The sequence below is a fragment of the Melospiza melodia genome, chromosome Z (assembly GCF_035770615.1).
Source record: "Melospiza melodia melodia isolate bMelMel2 chromosome Z, bMelMel2.pri, whole genome shotgun sequence".
Taxonomy (NCBI): Eukaryota; Metazoa; Chordata; class Aves; order Passeriformes; family Passerellidae; genus Melospiza; species Melospiza melodia.
In genome coordinates, this window is record NC_086226.1 from 45,059,590 (window position 1) to 45,081,214 (window position 21,625).

Here is a 21,625-nt window from a genome sequence, read left to right on the forward strand (position 1 = left end):
TGTATTTGCAAGTATTTGTAAGTATTTGCTGTTTAAAGGACACCAGGCTTACTACTTTATTTGATTGATTTAGTAGTAGAAAAGCATTAATCTAATGCTCAAAAGCTGAAACTATACAAACAAAAATCAGCAAAATGGCACATTTTAAAAATGGAATTTTAATTAATCATGCAAATGAGTTATTAGCATAACTACTGATTCCTCCCGCCTGAAGTTTTCAAGGTTAAACATATTTCTGTAAGGGATATTTCAATTATTATAAATTACTAGTTCAAAGTTTAACTGCAAAAAATATAAAAGTCCCCATTAGAGGGCTAAATGTTTAACAGACTAAGAGCATCTCAAAATGAAATCCCTCTCATCGAAAGAAGAGACATGTCTCTTTTGCCCTGCGGTCTTCAAAATATGTTACTCATTCAAGAGTTTGCTGTATTGCATTAGACACATGAACCGTGCTTGTATCACAGACAGTACTTACTCAGAACTCAGCACATCAGCTCAAGTCTCGATCTCACTAAAAACCTTAGTTTGTGAACCTTTTTCATGTTTCACTGAATGTTAACAGTAAAAGGCCTGTTCAACGCATGGTAAAGATTTATAGCCTTCCTTTTGCACTTAACGAGAGTAATAATTTCAAATACTGGAAAAATATAAACATAAAGAGCAATTTCTACCCCCTCCTATACTTTCAGATGGTTATGCTCTTATGCCATCAGATGTTAAAGTGGGGATTTTTAGACCATTGGAGCATAATACACACTCAGCAGCCTGGAAATGTAATTCAGTCTGAACCCTTTAGGAAAAAAGCAAAGTTAGTCATTAAGGAATACTATTCAACAGTCATCTGTTTGTGAAGTTCAGGCATTTCTCCTTTCTCTCCACTTCGTGGTACAATTGCAGACCTTAATCTTAATGCTGTTGCCAATTTAAATAAGACCTTTAGAAGGCAAGTAGGTTTTAGCAAAAAAATGTGCTAAAAGCACACAGGTTCTCAGTTTATCTGGTTTTAATTTCATGTTATGTCTTCATTGCAAATTCTCTAGTGCTGTTTATGATCTTGGGAATCTTTGATTACAAGTGCATCTCTGCTGATGTATCCCACCAGAGTAAAACATCCATTCTTTGGCTTCATCCTCACAGAACTGACTCAGCACTGTATCAGCTAGGTTAGAGATGATTTCTTCTAAGTAGCTGTTCCACTGTTGTGTTTTGGATACAGAATGAGAATCCTGGTAACACACTGATGTTTGGGGTTTTTCTAAGTTGTGTTTATCCCAAGTCTAGGAATTCTTTTTCCTTGTCTCCTGCTCCACCAGTGAGGAGGTGAGCAAAAGAAACTGTGAGGAAGCACACCTGGGACAGGTGACCAGAACTGACCAAAAGCATACTCCACACCACAGAACATCATGCCCAGGGTACAAACTGGGGGAAGTTACCTGGAAAGGGCTGGTCTGGGGTCAGCAGGAGGGGTCTGGCAATAGACCACGGGGGATGAGCAATTGCATTGTGCATCACTTGTTTTTTCCCCTTTTACTATCATTATTATAATTTACCATTATTACTGTATTTTACTTTATTTTCAATTATTAAACTGTTCTTAACACAAAATTTTTGCTTGGATTCTCCTCCCATTTCACTGGGGTGGGGGGAAGGAGAGGGAAGACTGAGCAAGTAGCTCTGTGGTGTTCTATCTCCAGCTGGGCTTAGAACCAGGACAAGACTAAATAGAATTGAAGAATAGAATACTGCAGCAAATAGTTACAAGAAACTTTTTTTTGGTTGGTTACAGGGTTTTTTTTATTTTAATAGCACTTGCCAATTGATACTGTCCAAGATCCCTCTCACAGTGGGAAATCCCCAGCCAAACCAACTTTGCCGATCCACTGTTGTGTCATCATGTCTAAAGAACTGCCTTCAAGAGGAAAAAATTCACTCAAAAGCAGTCACGAGACTAAAGAGGAAAAGCTGTTTGAGGATCTAGTCCAGATTACTTCATTAAAATGTCTGAAAATGTTTTCATATAAATAGGCCAAAAAATAAAAAAACAGTTTAAATAGAGAATGGTCTCAAAAATAACATAGGGCTACATAAAATGTCACCAGATGGCACTATTAACATAGTCTTCAGGCTCTTCCAAGCATGTGAGCAAGATTTTACTTAGAGATGGTATATCTTGTTTGGTTTTGTTTTGGTTGTGAGGTACACAAAAGAGGTCTTTGTGGATAAAAGACTCTCATTAGACTTTGAGGGACAAAACCCCTCCCAGAGAGTTAAGCAGCATCAAGGAGACAGACTGTGACTCCCGGGTGCAAATTTTATATATTGTTTATAGGTCATTCAAGGGAGCTGTGCTCATTTCCTGAGCTTACAAAGGACCACAGATCTCTTTTCTGAACCTTTCTTTCCACTGGGAAGGCTGCTGCCTTCAGATGTCAAGGAGCAGCTGCGGCAGCTTGTTCAGCAGCAGGGCTGAACTACCTCGTATGTAGTGCAGTTGTAACGTCATTGTTCCACCCATATGAACAAAACTTCAAAGTTTTATTCAAAATACTTTCCTTCCCTGCCTCCTAGGAGAGATCATTTTCTATTCACTTGGAATATAAAATTCTAAGAATGACAGAGAAAATGGTCATTCTTATGCTAAAAACTCATCTATTTTTACCCAAGTTTTGCAGTGATGTCTGGTGTACAGTGGATCTTCCCTTAAAGTGTCATCATCTGGTGCTGCCTAGTGTTTAGCCAATCTAAGTACTTTAAAAATATGGAAGAGTTTCTAAAATATTTTATATCCTATTATTTGCATCACTTGCACAATGAGTTCTAAATAATTCTGTTTAAACAGATGGAAAATTATGGAGCCAACCATGTCCAACTGAACGGTCTAATGACAATATTTCAGAGAATTCAAGATTTTTGTCTTAAGCAATGTTCATTCCTGTCTTAATATTTCATAACACTGAGTCATAAACACAGAGGAGGAAAACAGTAATGAATATCAGCTACTTCTCCTTGCCTCTTACATACCTTTGCACAGTGGAACTCTCAGAAAGACACTACTGAGATATCAACTAGTGAACATAGATTTTTGAAATATAGACTACTGCAATCATGTAAGTAATGTACTTTTACATTAACATAAAATAAATGAAGATGTCCCATATCTCCATGGAACACTAGTACTAGTCTCCTAAAACCATCGTGAAGGAATAACAGTTTACCACCTCTGACAGTGGTTGTTCTGCATGTTTCAGGTTTATTACAGAAATCCCAAATCTTCAAAGAATTTGCTGGGGAGTATCATGAGTAACTCTTTGCATTAGAAAGATTCGCAGAACTTTGATCACTCTCCCAGGAAGCATCAGGTCACTGTGAACTATACAAGCTGATTGGGGTCAACCATCATCCTTATGCATGCAAGCATTGCTGCTGTCAATTGCACAGTCAACCATAGCAAAATATACGCACTAATAACCATTCATATCTGATGTGCTAACAAGGAGTTTAGCTACTTAATTTGTACTGAAGTAATTGTGTTTCATCAATCAATGTACTTCTATAGAAAATTAAATCAAGCCATAGTATCTTGATAAAAGAGACTGTAATGATTCACGTGTTAGTGGCTCACTTTGTTGCTGGTTTCATAAGAGAAGCTCAAAACTCATACCTCAAACTAGCTCGAAAAAAATCTGTATTTTAAATATCTGCATCAACAGCCATGCACATTTTAAATTACAAGTCACATTACTTCTATCTTATGATGCTTCTTTCCATAGTCAGCCTAGGAGTTTAACTAGAGAGAATTAATTGAACAAATTAGATGTTAAAAAAACACTTAGCCACTGTCTTATTCTTCTCTCTCCATTAAAATGGCCTAGTATTTTTATTATGTTCAGTAATTGTACTTAGAGTATACATATTCCATACATCTCACAGAATACACAAAAATGTGCACAACATTCTAAAATGGATAAGGCACCTGACCTGTGGGGCTCCTTCACTCTCCCCTAACTAGTCACTTAAGAGACTGCAAACCACTGCAGCAAAGCACATGAAACAGAGTAAAGATCCATTCTGAATTAGGTGAAGTGTCTAAGAAAGGTGAAAAATCTGTGAGGCCAAAGCTGAAGGAAAAACTCGCATGCCGAGACAGCAAGAAGACAGAGAAAGAAAAACAGAAAAGACCACAAGGTCGATTTGCCCCCGACTTAGAAATTCCTTTGATAAAGAAGAACTAGTGCTAAATGTCACGTGGAATGAATATGTATGAACTTATTGTGAAACTGTATGCATATGCATTTGGAAGGGGGATAAAAGAAGACCCGAGGTCTTCAGAGGTACGCATGCCTTTTTGGGGGACTTGCGTCCGGCGCGCGTCGTAATAAAAGCATACCAGGCTTTACAACTTTTACAAAGTTGTGAGGTTTCTTCTTTTCTCCGCAAAACACACAATTCTCAGATATCCTGAATAACTGAGGCCAAGGTGGAAGCTACACTTTGCCACAAAACTTAAGAGCCTCTCAAGAAGTTCTTTTCCCTTCCACGACATTATCTGTCCCAGACAGGCAACCAATTACACAAAGCCACATGTCAATTGTTCTTCTTTGATCAGGAACAGTTGATTTAGAAACAGTTCAGAGTAAATAAAATAACCAAGATACACCTGGCCACTTCTGTGCTTCCATAAATTAGTACTCCAGGACCTGAAAGGCAAGACCATGGAGCTGACAGAGTAGCCCAGAACAACCAGGTTACTCCCCCTAGGATACAGCAGAGATCCTCACTGACTGTTCAATCCTAAATCCTGCCCCTGTATTCTGATAAAAATCACTAGTCTTTAGTTCTCTGTTCTAGCTACTGCTTTTTAACCATTTACTCATGGACTGCTTAGGTTTCCAGTCTAGCCCAAATCCAAATTTTTTGCTCAGGTTCCTCTGACTGCTGCTTTGAGCCAATGGATGCCAGATGCTCTTGATACGGTTTTTGAAAGAGTGAATTTCTTGGCCTCTTTGATCTGGACCATAATTTACTTGATGGTAGCATGCAACTCTACCCTTGATTATTGCCTAGGTCTGGCCATTAGAACTGACCATACCTATTGTCTCAGACACTTCAGTTATTTTAACTTTAGGGATAACAAGAAAGGTACACTACAGTTTTATTTTTTTAACCGCAAAATGCACTTTTGTCTTGTCACACCTGTACTCAAAAACACCTGAGTTAATCTTATGTAATCTGAATAAACACTGACTATAAGCAAAATTATAAAAGTTATTGATGTATCTACTTGGGAGTGCATGAAAGAAGATTCTATTTCTTGCTGTATTCTGCTTTCCTCTGTATTCTGACATTTTTTATTAGATGCATCTGATATCTGTGTAGATAGGCACCACAGCAATGACCTTTGAAGTACAAAATAAAGCCAATTATATTTTAGAAGCACATGGCAGTCAGATTAATAAGGCATGTGGATGTCAGTTTGATAAAACATAGAGCACAAAAAGAAATAGAGATCACTAACAATGGGAACTGCATCTCATTGCAAACAGAATTCTTATGAATCATTCAGCTGCAGAAATATATTAGATTTTAGTGCAAAAACACATTCAACGACACATACTCTGACATAATTATAAGAAGGTTTTCATCAATAAGATGGTTTTCAACGTGTGGAAACTTCTGAGGCAAATGAATACAGGCTGTTTATGCCTCTTCTTAAGAACTGGACTCTTAACCTGATACATGGTGCTTATTTTTTTTTCCTGTGAAGAGCTTGGAACTATTTAATAGTTCACTATTTGCAATGGACAAGTCACTCTGTTGCTAGCAGATGCCCTTCCTTTAGGGTACCACACATCTCACACCACTGCTGCTGAAAGACTTTCCAGCTTGGATAACATAAGGGAAACAAACTGCTCATTTTTAACCTTTTTAAAATAAGACAGCTAAAATCTGCAATTTACAGCCTACCCTTGGGGTGCTCAGTCCCATTTCAAGTCAAGGGCTTTTTAAATTTAGCTGCTGTTCTCTGGAGCCAAGGAATACAGTCTTCACTCAGCATCTTACTGCATGTAGCTACGCATTGCATGGCATGCGGCTTGGAGATTTCAGATTGTTCATTTACCTAACTGTGAATTCCTGTTTGTGAGTCAGAACTGTTCAGCTTGAAAGCCGCTGTAATTAAGCTGCCATGCCATTCAGTGACCTTGGCATAATCCTAATGAGATCTAAGTCACAGACAACAATTGCTAAAAACACAGAGGTACAGTTCAAACAAAGGAGAAAATACTAACATTTTCCATGAGCAAGATCAATGAACTTTAAAGCAAAGAAACATAATGAACTGCTTTATCAGCTAAGTCTCTTTAGCCACCACAAGAAGTGGTGGCTGTACCTGAATAGTGCATCTGGCAACAGGATCAGGCAAACAAATTATTTTAGGAGATTAATTGACTGCAAACTAAGGCCTTTAATAGTGCTTATTTCAACAGACAAAACACAATGAAGACATGCCTTTAAAAAAAGTCAGCAATCAATACTAATCCAGAGTCAGCCAAGCCTTGTAGCTCCTGCTCTACACTGCAGGTGAGGAAAACTCGATTATGCATTTTGCTGTCATTCCCATCAATGGTCTCCTTCTTGAAGTGAGAAATCTGTTTTTGTCTCTCTTTGAGAGGCTACCAGCCCTTGAAACATAGAGGTATTTTCTTCTATTTACAACTAACTTAAAAAGGCATTTTAAAAACATTTGACAGTGTTTACAGAAATGCTAAACGCACCCATGTTTCAGAGTGCTATTATATTGTTGATGACAGGTGTTCAATTAAGGGAAAATATATGCCTGATATCTTAATAAATGAAGAGCTGTTAAGCAGATACTCCAGAATTAGTATAAAAACCTAAGTATGTTAAGCAATAATAGCCATATTTATTAGAAAAAGTCAAATGACAGGACAGCATATGCTGTTTTGTTACTTGGCTTCATTTGAAATATACAATTCCCACTACCAGCTGAATTTTGATACAAGTTTAGCCACATGAGACTCTTGCTTACAGCCATAGCAGAATCAGCTTTAGCTATTTTTACAGGGTGTGGTGATACTTCTGATTGATTTCTGTTCAAATATTTCTGAATCACCCAAATTTCTCAAAAGAAATCCATTATCTATGAAAGGCTTAGTCTTCCAACTGAACTATTTTGTAACGGCTCAAACTTGTGTTACTTTGCAATATACCTCTAGCAATCTAATTCATGTTCTGCCATGCATGTCAGAGAGTATAATTCCTCATAACAGATAAGAAAGAAACTTGTGATTCTCCTTAACATGTGGGTATTCTGATACATCACCACTTAAACCAAAGGGCATCCATAGTAAGGCTATCATATTTTTATTACCACAAGCCATGAAGATCATACACTTGTCAAGTAGCCAAGACTAAGATACTTAATTTGCTGTTCTAACAGGCCATAAAGGGAGCCAGGATATTTTACACAAGAGATATTTTATGAAGAGATATTTATAAAAAACAAAAATAGGGCTTTCAGAAAAATGGAATTCTCAAAAATCAAAATGTCTGTTTATATACACAATATGAAGCAAAACTAATCAAAACATGTTTTGAACAGCTTCTTTACATAAGAATGCAATTTGCAACTATCTTTGGACTCAGGAAAAACCAGTGAGTAAAAACTTCACATTTCCTAAGATGCATACCCTGGGATATAGGTGTATGGGCCATGCACCATACACCTGGATGCTTATCAGAATGCATCTCATTAACTTCCCTAAAATAATGAAACAACGGTATGATAAAATCCACCTGACCTCCTGAATATAGCCAGTAAATTGTTCCAGGTGATAATGACATTTTTCCTAAGAGGCCAGTTTCAAGGACAGTAGGAGGGGCATTTCTCTGCTCTCAATGCTTCAAATGCTCAATGCCCCACAGAAAACACAATAAAAATACCCTGGGTATCTTTGATGTAAGAAAAGTGATCAAGCTCTTTGCTGCTTCTCTGCCCTTCCCTCTGTTTGCACACATCAGTCGAAAAGTTCTTATGCATGACCAAACACTTGATTTATTGTAAGGTTCAGGTTTTTTCACCATAAGGACCAATGTATAAATTTGAGTGATTCCAGGCCACGTTTAACTAGGAAAAAGTACTCCCAGTTTTCAACAATTGCTTTTCTTCTATCAGTTATAATGTGCTTCAAAATTTTTCTCGCCAAAATATGCAGCTAATCACATACATGAGTCAAAAATGATGCACACCTTCTTTGCATCTGTGTTCACTAACAAGACCAGCTCTTAGGAATCTCTCACCCAGGAAACCAGGGCAACGAATTTTGCAAGGAAAACTTTCTCCTGGTCAAAGACAACTGGGTTAGAGATCACCATTGTGGGGCTGCTCACAATCTTTGAAAGGTCGTAGAAATCAGGAGAGGTGCCTGAGGACTGGAAGAAAGCAAATGTCATTCCAGTCTTCACAGCAAAGGTCACTATTGGTTTTGCAAACCATGACAGTAACCAACCTGCTTGCCTCCACAATGAAACAAGTACATGGATGGTTGAAGGATGAGCAGTGGATATTGCCTACCTCAACTTTAGCAAGTATTTCAACACTGTCTCTCACAACATCCTCAAAGATAAACTCAGGAGGTGTGAACTAGGTGAGTGGACAGTGAGGTGGATTGAAAACTGGCTTAACAGCAGATCCCAGAGAGTCATAATGAGTGTCACAGTGTCTGTTTGGAGGTCTGTCTCTAGAGGTGTCTCCAAAGGTTCAAAACTTGTCCAGTTCCATCAATAACTTCAATAAAGGGACAGATGCATCCTCAGTGAGTTCACTCATGACACAAAGCTGGGAGCAGTGGCCCTCAGGGGATTGTGCAGCCCTTCAGAGGGACCTCAAAAGGTTGGAGACATGGGCAGAGAACAGCTGTCTGAAATTCAACAAAAACAAATGCAGGGTCCTGCACATGGGGAAGAATAACCCAGCAGAGGCTGGGGGCTGATCAGCAGCTCTGTGGAGAAGGACCTGAACGTCCTGGTGGACAACACATTGTCCATGAGCCAGCGGAGTGTCCTAGTGGCCAAGAGGGCCAATGGGGGGCATTAGGAAGAGCACTGACAGCAGGTCAGGGAGGGGATGCTTTCCCTCTGCTCAGCCCTGGTGAAGCCTTACCTGGGGTGCTGTGCCAAGTCCTGGGCTCCTCAGCCCAGGGGAGACACGGGGCTCCTGGAGCAGATCCAGTGGAGGTGAATGAAGACAATTAAGGGACTGGAGCATCTCTTACAAGGAAAGACTGGGGTAACTGGGCCTGTTTAACCTTGAGAAGAGACGGATGACAGAAGATCTCACTAATGTGTTTATGTATTTGAAGAGAGAGTGTCAAGAGGATGGACTCATGGGCAGAAACTGATGCACAGTTCTTCTAAACGTGAAGAAGAACTTCTTTACTGTGCAGGTGACTGAGCACTGGAACAGACTGCCCAGAGAGGCTGTGGAGTCTCCCTCATGGGGGAATATTCAAGAATGTCTGGACACAGTCTGGGATGACCCTGCTTGTGCATACAACCCACTGAGGTTCCTTCCAACCTGACCAGTTCTGTGATTCTGGGAACTACAAGTATTTTAGAGACGAGGCTTACTGAATCCCACAGAGGATGTTACACAAATCTGACTGTTTCTTCACTTACACAATTAATAGGTACACTTGAAAACCAAAAAGGTACTAACACTTCACAAGTTACTAACCATTAATTATTGTGTACTATATGTATACAAACAGTAAAAGGGAAATAAACACGAAAAGGGAAATAAAATATATTTGTGAACTCAGGAGCTGTAACAGACTAAGTGTTCAGAAACTATGATTTACCATGGCTTTGCAGGGACCAGGAACATGCAAAGCTCAGGTAATACAATCATTTGAAATTGAATGCCCATAACTGTAGACTAGATTCCCTTCTCACACGACAAAATCTTGCACATAATGCTATCAGTAAATGAAGAAAACTATAATACTTTCCCTATGTTAAGAAGTTGTTCTTCAGATTTCCGTATCAACAAGTTTCAATGACCAAAAGTTGCTAGCAGACCTGTATGACCACAACCACAAGACAGAACCTCAGAACAGGGCATTTTATCTTACCCTGCAGGCAGACCTAGATGAAGATACTAAAGGAAGATAAAGAATTAATTAATAAACGTGCCTGCTACTTAAGAGGGACACGTGTGCTCCATTTACTATTTTAGCTTTCCCAAAATATATGTGCCTTTTCTAATCTGGTTAAATACTTCACAACTTCCTGTGCAACTTTAAATAAAACAATACATTTAAATTATTTTCTTCCTCAACATTTGTTTTTGAAGTGGTGATTGGAGTAGAGAGTGTGACAGCAATGACATAATGTTTTATGGGATCGTGACCTTGAAAAATTTAAATTACTGTGAATGTATAGAATAGATAATTATTTTTCTGTGACTCAAGTCAAAACATTTTTGTTTGTAAAGATTTTAATCAACTTTAAAAGAAAAGACTACCTGTCAGTAAATGAGGTCCCCATTTCATTTAGAGAAATTGCATTTTGCCTACACATTTAACTTCAGAAATAAAGTTACTTCACCTGCACTGTTCACTTTCTGGGAAACCTACTGGCCAAGGAAACCAAAATACTGTATAAGTTAATGCAAAGAACCCCAAGTACTATACAAAAATTAAAGAGTTCAAGCTATTTAATTCAGCCCTCTCTTTCCACACAAAGGGATTTTTAAAAGTAGGGTTTGGGTTTGCTTGCTTTTAAAAAAGCCTTTCAGTAGGAATGAAAACTGATGGAATACACAGCATCTTTACCAAACCCACAGCAACGAGTCAGATTCCAAAGCTTCAACAGAGCTTTTCTTGTATCTTCCCTGTAGTCACTCTAGAGGTAAAACAAAATAACCGTGTTTTGATTTCCTGCACCATTTTAGAGATTATGTTTTTATGGCTTATCAGTACACGGAGGGAGGCTGTCAGGATCGCTAACGTTGTACCAATCAGTCTTAAAGAGACAGAAGTGAGCTGACTCTTCCTAAACTCTGAGTTGGCTAAATACAAGCCAGAATAGATCCAAATACCACATATCCAGGATTAGTGTTGTGGCCTGCATCCTCTACACAGAATTGTACAAGGACTGAAAATCTTCACAACTAGTACAAAAGTGACTGAATCTTGTCTATAAGGGTTAAAAATTGAGAAAAGTAATACAAATTTCAAGTATGCATAAAACACAAATGCCTCAAATTCGTGTTTTGTCTTCATCACACATGAGGTAAAGCCTTGTAGCCTAATTTTCTCCTCTTCCTTGTGACAACATGTCAAAGTTAAACTACTCAACCATGTCCTTCCTCTCATCCTCTGGAGAAACAAGTAGCAGGAGAAATACCACATGCAAGCAGCAGGTTATCTAACAGAACACACCACAGCATGTTTCCAGCCTCTGCCACAAGCAGTCTGTTGCAAAAATATTCAACATCCCTACACTCCTAGACATGCTCCCTGTATTCATACCCAAGACATGACTCCACCATTACCTCCGAAACATGCAGCTGCCTCACCCTGCTGCAAGCTTGTTTTGCATTCTCTGAGCCACTTAAGGCTTCATGCTTCTCAGTTATATCACATACACACTATTAAAGAAAGAAACATTATCTCAAGATAATGCCAGAGAGATGGACAACCTACTAGATTTTTTTGTCTGGGAATAGAAACAGAGCGCCATTTTGTCTTACTCTCCTTCCTTTATAAGGATTGTATTTTCACTGGAACAAGTTCTCATTTAACCAAATCAGTTCATTTCTATCTTTTGTTCCTCTTTAAATATTCCTAACATCTTGGACATAAAATTGTGTCAGAACTTCACAGCCATGTAAGTCTTCAAGGGCTGGATGATCACTGTCCTCTTCCACATAAGCAACATAGAATTCTCCTTATTCAGGTCACTTTAGCCTTCTCTGTCTCCCTCAGGTTCAAAGAGTGTCCAGGTGTACCACTTCCTTGCTGTTACCACTTTTGCCTGATGGTAACAGAGGACCTATCATACCAGCAAAATACAATATAAAATAACACGCTAACATTTGAACCTTAATTCAGCTGCAAAAGCCATGCTGATGGATTCAGCGACCCATCTCTCCCTTCCTAAAGGAACAAAATAAGGTACTCCACTACTATGATGATGATAGAAGAACTGAAGTTAGTAAACAGAACTTGCTATGATAAGTTTATTTCTGCTGTCTTCTAAGCCTTACAAATACTATCTAAAAGTTTTCACTGTAGATAGTTGAAGGATGATGGGAGATGAGTGTCCAAAGAGGCCATCACCATTTTTTCAAGATCTGTGATGATTCGGACTTAGTATTCAAGATTAGTGTTGCATTCAGTGGTGCTTCAGCTACTCTAACAATCAGAACTAGAACCAGCTAACATCTGCCTTTGGAGAAAATGTCATCTCTCACAAATTTGCATCACAGATTTTGAGAACCTTTTTAAAAATTAAAGCAGGTCAACAATCCTTCAAACAGCTTGCTTTTAATTTGGAGCCAAACTCTCCACTGATTCAGTGAAATGCCACATTCCCAACCCAGGCTTCACAGAGATTCATTTAACTGACTTTTAACAGCCTGAGTTTGATTGAGGAGGTATTGCATATTTTCAGTTACCATGCCCACAGGGCTATCAATTATAATGATTCCTACAGTATTTGCTCAATCTTTATGTCTCCTTGACAACTTATGTGACACTGGACCTGCTTCACTGGTGCAGGCATAAAATCAGTGGCACAACTTAGCAGCTCACATTGTTAATTTACATAATGGATTCAGACCACATTTATCCAGTCATTCAAAACTCAAGAGTCCTTGTGATACAGTCAGAGCTGAGCAGCCTTGTTTCTCAACACTGGCTCATTTTTAAAATGTGGTCTCAATAATTTCAGCAGTCTCAACATAAATACTCTCTAATTCAGTTTATGCTTATCCCATTCCTTTAAACAAACAAAGCAGACCTCATGCTCATGCCGTCTACCAACTTACAGATTACCACCAAATAACATAAAACAAAGTTGGACAAGTATGTCCGAATCATTTGGAAACTTTAGGGATCACAGGACTGAGCCTTTGTCATACCAATTATGTAAAGCCATTGGAAAGAAATCTATGCATTTTTGCAAGCAGGCAAAGCAGGCTTTTCATAGAACAAAAGCAGCCTTGTCTTGTTCTGTAATGTGACAACTCCTAATTAAAATCAATTATTTTTTATTGTTGGCCCAGATAAGCTTGTTTGCATAGCTGCAAATTCTTAAAACAGAAATCTGAATGTTATTAGGAAAAGACATCCTTTGACAGTACAGCAGACCTTGAAAAAAAGTGGTATTGCCTGATGTTAACATCTGATTAACCTTGGAGGCAATTCTGCAAATGTTTAACAGTAAAGAATACAGTAAAGAGCATAAGAATGTTAATTTTGTTTTAATGCATTTATAGAATTGTACCAAGAATACACATAAAGGCGTGCTGTGATTTTGACTTAAGCTTGTGCCAGTTGGTGACCAACAGAAAGCATTCAAAAAGATAAAAAGAGATAGTGGGAAATTATTTACAACTACTCTATTTATCAAGCACACTGTTTCATGGACAGCTGAGTAAGATTACATTTCAACATTTCATGAAGAAACAACACATAAAAAAATTTCTTACCACAGTGACATTTCTCTAAAATGATTCACTTGTGGCCTTGAACTCTGCAATTATGAGTGTTAATTCTCAAGAGCTGAATACTCATGGAATAAATTTGCTGTATACCCGTAAAAACCATGGTAAGAAAATAAATTGAAACAGTCTTTAATTGACAGGAAAAATAAGCATTCTGAGTGGTATCAGAAAACAATCACCAGGTGGCTATAAAAACATTTAGCAAACCCTGATGCTACAACAGACCACTACAGTTCTAGACACAACAGCATCCTCACTAGCTCCTTTCTGAATTTGCTTTTCTTAAGTAGTCCAGCACTCTACACAGACACAGACTGAACCTTCACAGTGACTAGCTCTAAAAAGACCGCCCTGTTTCAATGCACTCTGTTCAGAAAGGTTTGTTCAACAGTTATTCAAACCCTGTTAGCCTAAGATGAACAGCAACCATGTTTCTGCGACAGAGCACTCCAATGCACTGGGCTGTATTTGGTAACATCTTTGTTCAAGGTGCCTGTTTCAACCACTTACAGGGACATCCTACTACAATCATGTTCTGAACAGTGCTTAAGCCTTATTCAGTCAAAGTTCTGGAAACCTACCCTGCAAGTAGGTATCTGTAAAAGCAAACAAGATTTTAGCATCTGCTAAATGCCACCCCATCTAATTGAGACTATAATGGCAATAAGACAGAATTGCTTCAGGGATCAGAGTGAATCAAGATGAATCTTGTCTTCTCAGTGTTTGGACTACTGTGCTTGAGATTCAGGAGAGACATCATTGCTCCCTACAATTTCCAAAAGGAAACTGTAATGAAGGGGGGTTGTTTTGGTCTCCCAAGTGCTGGGTAAACAGCTGGACTCTGTGGTCTTAAAGGCCAACCTATATGGCTCTGTGACTCCAGACACGCCATAGAAATCAGTGGAATCACTGAACTGAGCATGATTCTGCCTGGACAAATCTCACTGAAGTCTACAAGACTATAGCTTTGCAACTTATTCATTAAAACAGAACCAGTCCCTTCCCTTGAGTCCTTTAAGCATTAAGCCAGTAACAGTATCTTATACTAAATCTGAGTAATGAAAAAATGTCAAAGAGTGCCTCAGGATGTACAAATGCTTCAGCATACATTTGTGTTGGGCTTTCAACCTACTTCAACATACATAGTGCACTGAACAAATTTAGTGAAAAAAGCTATTTGGCATTTTTCCATTTCCTAACTGCTCGGTACAAGTAATCCAATGATTGCTCTATGCAGCTTAATGCTCAGCCCTTGGATTTAAAGCCTATGTTCACTGATATACCATAAGACTTAGGTGTCTGGGAAGTTTTCCACAGAACACCAGAAACTTTAATTAAACTCCTAATCCTTAGAAAATCAGTGTCAATCACCTGAATAAAGCCGACAGTGTGTTTACTTTTAAGTAAAGCTGTATTTCCTTTCTGAAGGAGTAACATTGCAATGGATGGCACAATCTATTAACTTGTTCCCTCCACTTCTCTCTTCCTTGCTTTAAAACAAAATCATGTTTTCTGGGAAAGGTCCCCGTCTGTTGCTATTGTAACTGTATCATGATTTGCATTTTCTGTTTTCTTGTCAGATATTGTTAGCCTTTTCTATCACTAAATGGAAAGTTTCAAGGTTTACTGACTCTGTTCCTGATAGAGGTCCAGTCACCAACCAAACAGGGATGGTGGAAAGACAAAAGAAAATCAGCAGGAAAGAGCAGAAATTATCTATAAAGATTTCATGACTTGTAGAGTAATGCAGTCTTCACACAAAGATGCTCCAAACCATCAACAGTAACAATAGTCCCATTCCCCCCACCCTCTCAGCTTTGAATTCAAGTTATTTTCTAGTTTAAAAACTAAGTTTAAAAAACAAAGAAAAACCCAAAATGTGTACCCAAATCCAACCAACCAAGAACCCAACACCAGAACACCCTCCAAATTTCTTGTACCTGAAATTTTGGTAGACGTAAATTATGTTTTAGGATTCCTTACTTGATGTATATGAAATTTAAGAGTTCTTCATTGTTATAACTTTACCATTTATTTATAGTTTTGTGTAGCAATGAAAAATATCTAACTTATATTTCATTAAAATTATGCTACAGGGAAATAAAAACAAATAAAATATATTTTTGTGCCTATCCACAATCACAGACAGGTAATAAATTAGAAACCCTTCCATAAAAACATAAGTGTTTCTGCAATCAGGAATGTTCATTTTATTTTGGGGTTCTTCACATTCATATTCTGGATTATAATGAAACTAAGAATATGTCGGTTTGCAAAATTTCATTAAAGTTCTGTTTTAAATTTTTCAATTCTGTAAGTCAAGAGGCAAAAAACAATCAGAGTCAAATACTTAACATCAAAATCAATTATCAATTAGAAGAAAAAAAGAAGTTAGATGTTTCATAAACATTTTATTCTGAAACCAAAAACATGGGCTCTCTGGCTACTATTTTTCACTGTCATCATTTACATGCAGAAAGGAGCTTGCTCTGCAATTTTTGATTGCTTAAAGAGATGTTCTGCTATTGAGACTCAGTACCCTGAGTACCAGAAGCCCTCTTGTCCTCACTGAACTCAAGTCCAAGTTGTGCATCTTCAGCAGCCAAAGAAAAAGTACCCATCATTACATTTTGAACCATGAACACAGTATATATTTCATACTGAAAGGACAATACTGAAAGATCATTAGTGCACGTGCTGAGAGGCAAAATTCATTAGTTTGGGCTAGCTGCCATCTGATGTGATCACATGAGCTTGAGCTGTTTGGAGAGGCACACCCAGAATTCATAATTCACTTTTTCTTTAAACAGCCAAGACATCATAACCATGACCAGAAGATCACTAATATTGCACAAACTTGTGAGAGCTAGAGAGGCTTAGTTTTATAACAGATAACTAAAGCCCAACTTTCTGTATCCATACACCATGATACAGTCTAATTAATCATACGTCTCTGCTTTTTCTGTGCTATTTCTGCTTCAGTTTGTTTACTGAGTAAGGGAAAGAATCAGCAACAGGCAAATGTAAATTTAGCTCTTTCTAATTTTCAGCAAATTGACTCAACAATTGAATTACCTTTCTTGTGGCATTGTTTAGGACAAAGTGCTCAAATGCTATTTTAGCATAGTGGAAAGGTCTTCTGCAAGCATATGAGGAAAAATAAATTCAAATTTTTTTATCGTTTCTATTTTATCAAGAGTTCAGTGCAATATAGCATGTGATATGGTCTTATCAAGAAACATGGCATATACTGTAATCAAAATATTTGCACATGCCATATATAGATACTATATGAAGACACAATGCTAAAGCCTAAAGATGGAAAAAAATCCCAATCATTTTTACAGGATGCATTTCTGGTTTTAATCAAAATTTCCACATTTTCCAAGGACACGTTCTTCAAACAGCACACATACACACTTCCATCCAAGCACTCCACTCACCTAAGGAAGTTTGTTTGTGTCTCAAAAAAAAAAAAAAACATTAAAGAAGTATATTCTTTTTTTCACATACATTCTGTTCTATATTCTTTGCAGATGTGTTGGGGTATAATTTCAGGTATTTAGCAAATGTTAAATGGATGTTGCTTTAAATCTGACAGGAATACTAGCAATTTTATTGGTTTATATGACATCAAACAGCTGCACTAAAAAATTTGGTCATGTAGCACTATCAATACTAAAGGCATTGGGCTGTAGCATAGCTCAGAGTTTATGGAAAGCAACAAGAGTGAACTCAGACTCAAAAGGGGAAGCATTCTTAGTGCATCTGAATAAAGCCGTGAGGTGTGAGCTTTGAACTTATCTCTAACATCATGCTGTTGCTGCTTATATCAGAATAAGTGTGTTAAGCTTAATGTTTGGATAGCAGGACAGTAAGACTAAATAGCTCTTATTGGAGCTGAACTTAAAAAGTAAAAATGTTCACTATAAAAGAAGGGAAGCTGAGTAGAAAATTAGCTCACAGGTAGAGACAAAGAGAACAAAGGTCAGCATTTGCCAGTTGCTACTCTAAGGTTTCAACAGCTAAAGGAAATTCAGACTTTTTCTAATTCAAACAAAATCTGTGGAAGCCTCAAATGCCATTGTGAGATAACTGCTATCAAATGTTACAGATTATATCTCAGCCACCGTTGTACTTACTACTTGCACTTCAATATGAACTTTTCTTCATATTTTTTCTTTTTTGACTTATTCTGACAAAGTACAAGCTAATACACAGACTAATAGATAAATACAACACATTAGAACACACTATATCTACTTCATATGAAGAAGCTTAGGAGCAGACACTAAATACTTATTATTATTATTATTATTATTATTATTATTATTATTATTATTATTATTATTATTATTATTATTATTATTATTATTATTATTACTATTATTATTATTACTATTATTATTATGTCGTGAATAATTTTTCTAGTCACTAAACCTGTTCACTGAAAAGAAGAATGCTTCCCGGGTGATGTAAGTTAGAATAGAACATGCAAGATGTTTAATGAACAGTAAGGGAGCCCAATGCATTTTTATAGCTATTTAAAGACTTGCTACTCCAAACAAATTCTTTAAGTTTGGATCTGATTATCCTGATTGTCACATGTTTTTATGTGCTGATATTTTATTATTATTCACCCTCCAACACTTTTATCTTACAGAATCAAAGAAGACAGCTCATCTAGAACAAGCAGGAACTAAAGAGTAAAATATCACTTGCAGCTTTAGTTTAAAATTGCCCTAAATTTTTGTTACATAGATAAATATATATTAACTCAGATGCGGCAAAACAAATGCTGAGGTCACTTGACTCTGATTTTAACTATAAGCATGGTTCTGGTTTTAAGGATAGGCATATAAAGTATTGAAGTCCTAGCTGTTCTGCAAGTCTGTTCTGAACTACATGACTTCATTGGCACAAAACAGTAACAGAGAAGAATAAAATTATGTTACGAAGTTCAGCTTATGAAGTTGTGTATCTAATTTCATGTTATCTCTACTATTATTACAATACAACATAGAAGTAACCTTCACCTTAAAAATTACTGAAATCTCATGAATCTTGCTGATGTAAAGCTCACTGTACATCACAGCAATCCTCAGGGATGCACAGCAGAACGTGTAACAATACACCTTCAATGCTCAGCAGTACAGAGATAAACAACACTGACAAGTAAATATACTGACATGACAAGTATATTGCCTAGGACCCACAGCAATTTCTGCTCAATGAGAAGGTTGTGTCTTGCAAACTGTTGTTCTCGAACCACCGACATGTGCACAAAGATTACACAAAGATTAGAGTGTGATGGCAGTACAACGGCGGGTGCAACCGCGCCTGCCTCTGATTACAGGATGTCTTGATAGATTACATTAAGATGGCTCTTCTCCATGACTTAATACTTCTGTCACATTCTTTACAGTAAATCTGGTTCATTAATATAATAGTTGTATTCTTGCCACTTTGCCTTCCCTTTTCCTGCTTGGTCTACTGGACTTCCTCTTACTAGACTGCAAAATACAGTGGACATAGAGACTATTACTTTCAGTAATTTCAGAGAAACAGGCATGCTACACCTAGAACCAGAAAATAAATCATAGAAAGATTCTTAATGGACCAAAAAGATTATAAATCAATTGTTTTGATTTTGTACTTAAAAGCATAAATTCGTAGAGGTTTAGTGAAAATTTTCAGATTTCTTTAGCGTAATTTTTTTATTAATTTGGAAGCCATTCTTTATTATCATCTTGCCCAAGATGTTCTCTCAAATACCTCACTTAAAATCTCAGTTTGAAACCTTACATGGCATGGATATGATTGCAAATTTCACTGCTTGGTGAGAAAGGTATGATGTTTGACTGAAGTAAATTTTCTAAATATATCAAGAAAGTATGGCTGCCGGACATTAGAAAGCCAAATACATTTTTCCAAATTCGCACGATTTGTGAAAAGCATCAAGTTGTTTCATTCAAACCGTGCTAAAGAATGCCATTTTTGCTTGCTTATTCCAAGAAAGGGGACGTATGTTCCAGATTTACACTCACATTGTAAGGGTTATCGTATCATGCTCAGTATTTTTACATTTAATTACAATTCTCAGCAGGAAGGAAAGGTAAGTATGTGGGCACTGCTTCTGATACACAAACTTCTTGGAGCTATCCAGCAATGCTTGCTTCAGTTCAGTAACGTTAAACACACTTTAAAAAACAATGATTCGACACCTCTTATGTTTTGGTGACACAGCAAGACTTGATGTGCACTTTAATTTCCACTTAGTAATCTCAAAAAGTTCATCATAAGAAATACCTTATCCACTCACACATTACTTATCATCAGTGAATGATCTTCAAAGCTAAGGATGCCTCAAGGAGGCTTTATAATCAGGAGGTCATTGTAAGCACCCTTTCTGAACAGGGAGGGCAGCGAGTTTAGTGTATTACCAACACAGTGTTTTCTCCAGTATTACAGGATCCTTCATCAAAATTCATCTATTTTAAAGACCTTCGGTTTCTGGATTTACTCTTTTTCATTGCTCTTTCATCATTCCTATCCTCTTTCCTCATCCTGTTGTCTGTCCTTACTCATCCGCTGATGTCTGTCTTCTTATCTTTAATTACAGGTGATATTCCTTGAAAAATTACTTTCTTGACTCATAGTAATTTTTTTTTCTCTTCCCATAAAGGTGATGAGAAATCCTTGAGGAAGAACTGAAATTAATGGTATACCCTTATCCAATATACACAGAGAGCAGAAAGAGAATATTATGGAATTTACAAAAATACTCACAAAGCAGAGAGCCTGAGTTAAGACTCTGGTGTGACAAAAGGGAAGGATAAAAAGCCTTTCTAACATCAAAACACAATCTCTACTAGATTCTTTAAATGTGAATGGAAAAGGATGGAAATCTGGAAAGATATCCACTCTATCCTGCAGGATGCTAGCCCTTTGAAAAAACAAAAGTAAAAGAAACAGACTTTTTCTCTTAACTGTACAAACAAACATCTATATCATGCTAAAAAAAATTTATTCAGCAACACATACACTGATATAGACTCCAAGCATTAATTTAAATTTCACCACATGTAAACATATGTTTTTTAATCAGCAGTTATTCCTAGAAATTATATATCCATCATAATTTATGTTGCGAACCCAAAACTGAGGTTGCTGTCTGACAACACTAAATAAGCCCTTAGTAAGGTTAAGCTCATGGTCACCCAAAATACAGACTATATGTAAGGCAGTTCAAGAATCTGTATTACAAAGATTATAGATGGTGCACTAGAGACCAAGCACAAACTGCTTACAGCCAGATTATTAACCCATGTGACTACCTATGTGTTAGACTGACTTGCAGCGACCCTAAGAAATTTTTCTTGATAGAAAAACATGACTTCAGGGGTTGAATGCTCACTGACAGAATCTGTGAAAAGAAAAATTATTATGGGATTTATTCCTAATGTACTAATGGAAACAGGTATGTGGGTTTGGTTTTTAGTAGTAGAACAAACAACTGCCTAAAAAATGCTCAACACTTCTCAGTTTCTTGTGGTAACATTATGGAAAGTCTTGAAAATTCCTCAAGTCAAAAAGGTGTCACATGATGCAAGAATCTCTCAGGATAAATTGTGACATTTATCCTGCAGCACTTTTCCTGCATGCATCCTTCATGCAAATACTTAAGTACTGACTGTCTCTCAGTTTTGCATTATGAAGGTTTACCATGTCACTTGTTGCAGTCTACAATAAAAGTTTATAAATGTAGAAAACACAATTTGTTTTTTCACCTAATCCTATCTGTTGGTATGTACCAAACTAAAGAACACCTTTCCTTTTTGTTTAGGTGGGAAGATGGAACAGTCATTTCAT

At 37.2% G+C, this 21,625-nt stretch overlaps 1 protein-coding gene across 2 annotated transcripts in view; it reads right to left on the minus strand.

Moving 5' to 3' along the window:
* The window catches only part of GLIS3 (GLIS family zinc finger 3), a 124,182-nt gene that overhangs the window by 96,682 nt on the left and 5,875 nt on the right, over positions 1 to 21,625 (minus strand). The gene's annotated exons all lie outside the window — the stretch shown is intronic.